We start from the raw sequence: 5,422 nt of genomic DNA, 5'->3' as shown, positions 1-5,422 counted from the left end.
CCCACCACTCTGCCCCTTTCCCATCCAGACTGCCAGATCACACCATTTAGGAGCACAGGTGGAGTAGGGGAGTAGCAGCACTTCTGCTGGGGGCTGGGAAGCAGAGTTCTGTATACTCTTCCTGCAACTCCCACAGACCTAGTAAGTAATGCTGTAAACGTCACTCACCACAATGCACATTCTTGCTGAGAATTAATGAAATAGTAATTAAAGTCATTAATCTTTAAGAATTTTGTATACATTTCTGTGTGATATCTTTCCTTTTTTTGAGACCTGCACCACACCTTATAGCTATGTGCTTGCTGTCAAGTCCAAATGTCAGAGTCTTAGTTTCCTTTCCAGTAAGTGAACTTTCTGTTTTCCAAAGTCGCTCTACCATTTTGCATTTCCACCCACAGTGTATGAAAGTTCCATTTGCGTGTGTCCTTCCAATACTTACTATTGTCGGTTTACAAAACCATTTTAATAAGTGTGTAGTATAATGTAACTGTGATTTTCATTTGTATTTGCCTAATCAGTAATGATGTTAAGCATCTTTTATATATTTTTGTCAACCATATCTACTATGGTAAAGTAGATACTCAAATGTTTTGCCCATTTGTGTTGGGTTGTCTACTTTTGTGAGTTATAGAGTTCTTTATATATTCTTGATACCAGTACTTTACCATTCAGATTTTATACATATTTTCTTCCAGTCTTTTATCCTTGTCTTTCATTGACTTGATAATGTCTCTTTTTTTTAAGATAATGGTCTTTATTGGAAAATAAAATAAAATAAAACTAGCATTTACAACTTGGAATGGACATAAATTGTAATTTCTTGAACAGCAATGTTGATGGTTGTGCTGAAGTCCACAGCCACAGCCTACTCTGCCGACTCCAAGTCATGGTTCAGAAGGTTTAAAAACAGAGAGTCCAAAGATGCTCCCTAGGTAAAGGTTTCTTATTAAAAATTTGTGTGAACAGTGACAGCCTAACACCCATTGCACTCCATCCAGTACCATGCAGACAACGCTAAACCAACATACTCAGGCCTGCCACCAGGGTGTGTCACCATCACCAGGGTCGGAGCACACGGAAGTACAAGAGGACCATCCTACCAGTGGGGCTACGTCTCGACAGTTTATCCTTCACTCATTTTTCTGCACATCATCCTGAGGTAAACCAATTTTAAATGTGTCTGTTTTCAGTAAACCAGCTAGGACAATTTATACTAAACAAATTGAACTAGAACCCATTTGAATAGGTTTTGAATTTGTTTTTTCATTTTTCATTTTTAATACAAATGCCTGACTGTGCTCAATCGTCAAGCTGCATGCATGAAAAACTGGTCAGCCCAAACAGTGTATTAATCATTAGCAAATGGAACTTTAAGGAGTCCTTATCATTAAGGTAGTACAAGTATTTATATTGTAAAACTGATGTGTAGCTTGATCTTTACGGGACAGGACCACCAACCAATACATGCAGATTTTGTGTGTGTGGACAGAAGGTACTTTTGACATTCAGTTTTGCTATATAGAAACAGATTGAATAAATGAACTTTTTTCTTTTTTTGCAAGAGGTAAGTAAAAGACTCAATTTGATTCTTCTAGAGGGGGGAAAAAGGAGTTGAAAGTAGGTCTTCATTTTGCAGTCATCATCTGTACGAATTCTTCATAGTTGACTTGTCCGTCTCCATCAATATCTGCTTCTCTGATCATTTCATCTACTTCTTCATCTGTTAGTTTTTCTCCTAAGTTTGTCATGACGTGACGTAGTTCTGCTGCGCTGATGTAACCATTGCCGTCCTTGTCAAAGACTCGGAACGCCTCACGGATTTCTTCACCGCTATCTGTATGTTTCATTTTTCTAGCCATCATAGTCAAAAGTTCTGGGAAGTCAATGGTGCCATTACCATCAGCATCCACTTCGTTGATCATATCCTGCAATTCGGCTTCTGTCGGGTTCTGACCCAGTGACCTCATGACAGTTCCAAGTTCCTTTGTTGTGATGGTGCCGTCACCATCTTTGTCGAATAGGGAGAAAGCTTCCTTGAATTCAGCAATCTGTTCTTCAGTCAGCTGATCAGCCATGGTGCGAGCGAAGGGAGGAAGAGCACAGGGAGCAAGGGCGGCCGCACCAGCGCAGGGGCTGTGACGGCGGGGCTGCCTCCGTGGCTGCTGCCGCTAACGCGCACTGTGCGCTGTGCCGCCACCGACTGCGCCGCCCGCCTGCGAGTAAGGCTCCGCGTCCACGAGACTCCCAGCACCACTCGACTTGATGATGTCTTTAGAACACTTTTTGTGTGTCCTCAGAAATGTTTTATGTCATGATTGCATTTTATGTAATTTCGTTAAATAGGTTAAACTAAATAAACTCTGGTTTTATGTGTCATAACAGCATTGTTTTATAATGGCTAAAACCTGGAAATAATCCAAATGTCTGCCAACAGGGAATGGTTGAATAGTTTGTTGTATATTTATGCAGTGGAATACCAGATAACAAAGAAAGTGAACAAACCTCAATGTACAGCAATACGGATGAATTTTATCAACACACTGTTAAGCGATAGGAGCAAGACGAAAAAATATATGGTTTTACTTACATAAATTTCAAACACTAGTCGGGTGAGGTGGCTCACACCTATAATCCTAGCACTCTGGGAGGCTGAGGTGGGAGGATCACTTGGGATCAGGAGTTCAAAACCAGCCTCAGCAAGAGTGAGACCCCATCTTTACCAAAAAAAAAAAAAAAAAAGAAAGAAATAAATTAGCCAGCCTACTAAAAATAGAAAAAAAAAAAAATTAGCCAGGCATGGTAGCGCATGCCTGTATTACCAGGAACTCAGGAGGCTGAGATAGGAGGATCGCTTGAGCCCAGGAGTTTGAGGTTGCTGTGAGCTAGGCTGACATCATGGCACTGTTTCTTTTTTTGAGACTCTGTCTCAAAAAAAAACAATTTCAAACACAGCAAAAACTAAACTATAATGTGCAAGTCAGGATATTAGATACCCTTAGAGTAAAGAGAGTGGAGAGTGACTGGGAGGAACAGGAGGAGATCTAGGTTTTATGTATATTTCTCTTTGTGGTTTTCATCTCACAATTTTAAAAGGTTTAGCAAAGTGAGCAGGAGCCTCCTATGGACTCCTGCTGCTCGGGTACACATCCCACCTTTGCTGCTTTCCAGCTGTGTAACTTTGGGCAATATACTTAACAGCCATGTCCTCAACTTCCTATCTGTAAACTGAAGATAATAATGCAATCTACTTCATGAGATTTGTTGTAAAGATGAGAGTAATATTAGAAACTTCGCTAAAATACTATGCATTTTATAACAATACCGGGCACATACTAAATGCTGACTAATTGCTAATTCCTGCCATTGTTTTTATTATTGATATCACGGCCAGTTTGTTTCTTGAAAGAAATCATAAACTCCCATTGGAATTATGTTGTATTTATAAATCCATCATGGCTCTCCGTGTAGATGAGTTTCAATGTAAGTCTCCTAAGAAATCTTTCATTATCCTAAGGTTGATATATTTTCTCCTATATTTTCTTCCAAAGTTTTAAGTTTACATTGAATTCTACACTCCATATCAAGTTAATTTATATATGGTGCAAGATAAGGGGTGGGCCACTTTTTCCTTTTACACATAGATATCTAACTATTCTAGCACCACTTTTTGAAAGCAATATTCTTCTATTCAAATATAGTGGAACTTTCATGAAAAATAAATTGACAACAGCAAACTGGTATTAACTGAGCAGCACCTAAGTGGACACATAGGTACTACAGTAATAGGGTATTGGGCACGTGGGAGGGGGTAGGGGGTGGGTATATACATACATAATTAGTGAGATGGGCACTATCTGGGGGATGGTCATGCTGGAGACTGGACTTGTGGGGGGAGAGGGGGAATGGGCATTTATTGAAGCCTTAGAATCTGTACCCCCATAACATGCCGAAATAAAAAAATAAATAAATAAATAAAATTTAAAAAAAAGAAAAAATAAATAAATAAATTGACAATTTATATATGGACCAATTTCTGTATTCTCTATTCTATCCCATTCAAGGATCTATCTTTTGTCAACAATATCACAATATTTTTATTTTTGTCACTTTATAATAAGTCTTAAAGGAAAATAATGTCAGTTCTTCACCTTTAGCCTTTGTGATAGTTCTTCTTTCTTTGTGTTTTTTCCAAAAGGAAAATTAAAGCTAGTGATCAAATCTTGCATAATTCCACTCACCAATACATGGAACAAGGGCTCCTTGGAGAATGGCTGATTCTAAGACAGGGACAGAAAATATGCAAGATGGGCTCATATGCTCCTGGGAGCATATCGCAGTGTCAGAAGAGAGGGAAGTGCCTAAAATGGTGGGGATATGGCAAAGGGATATGGAAGTCAAGTAAAGGAGTTCCCAATGGCGAAAGGTGGAACAAATTGAGCAATAAAATAAATGTAATGGTATTGGATTATAACCTAAAGGGTAAACTAAATATCCAAAATCCTATAATATTACAACAATTATTGACTAAATAAATAGGGGAATAAGATAAATCTCCATGTAGAAGAATTCCAAATAAATTACATGTATACTCCTCCCTCAAGGAAATGGGGCATGATTCCCCACTCCTTAAGTGTATACTGCACACAGTGATTTCTGTCCAAAGAGTACAGTATGAGAGGAAAAAAATAACTTGTTTATAACAACTTTACAGTGGAAAAGTCTGACAAACGCTACTGCAATGAGCAAAGTTAACATCAACAGTAATAGTCATATTGATAATATGTACCCTGATAATGATCTGATGACAATGGCACTTAGCCTCTGTGCTTTTCCTCCAAAACATCTGTAAGCCCAGCCTACTCATAAAAAAGATATTAATATCAGACAAATCTCAGTTGAGGAACATTCTACCAAACACCTGGCCTGTGCTCCTCAAACCTATCAAGGTCATCAAAAACAATGGAAATCTGTTACAGCCAAGAGAACCCTAAGGAAACATGACAACTAAATATAATGGGATCCTGGAATAGAAAAAGGACATAAAGAAAAACTAACGGAATGTGAATAAAGAATGGATTTTAGTTAATGAAAAACACATTAGTATTGATTTATTAATTATAACAAATGCACAATACTATTATAGCATGTTAAAATGGGGGAAACTAAGAATTGAATATATGAAAACTCTGGGCTATCATTCCATTTTTCTCTGTAAAATGGCTTTTTTAATTTGCTTAACACAAGAAGGTACTTTTCATTGCTTATTTTTATTTTTTATTGATTTTTATCTTTCATTTCAAAATATTAAAGAAGTACAAGTGTTTTTGTAACATGGATATCTTGTCTAATGCTTGAGTCAGGGTTTTGATGTGCCCATCACTGGAATACTGTTCATTTTACCAAATAGGTAGGTTTTTAGCCC

General features: G+C 37.8%; 1 pseudogene; it reads right to left on the bottom strand.

Moving 5' to 3' along the window:
* Nucleotides 1-733: 733 nt before the first annotated feature.
* LOC105867836 (calmodulin-1 pseudogene) lies at nucleotides 734-2,239 on the bottom strand (annotated as a pseudogene).
* Nucleotides 2,240-5,422: the final 3,183 nt, after the last annotated feature.

This window comes from Microcebus murinus, chromosome 10 (assembly GCF_040939455.1).
Source record: "Microcebus murinus isolate Inina chromosome 10, M.murinus_Inina_mat1.0, whole genome shotgun sequence".
NCBI lineage: Eukaryota > Metazoa > Chordata > Mammalia > Primates > Cheirogaleidae > Microcebus > Microcebus murinus.
This window is presented reverse-complemented; position numbering and strand designations above follow the sequence as displayed.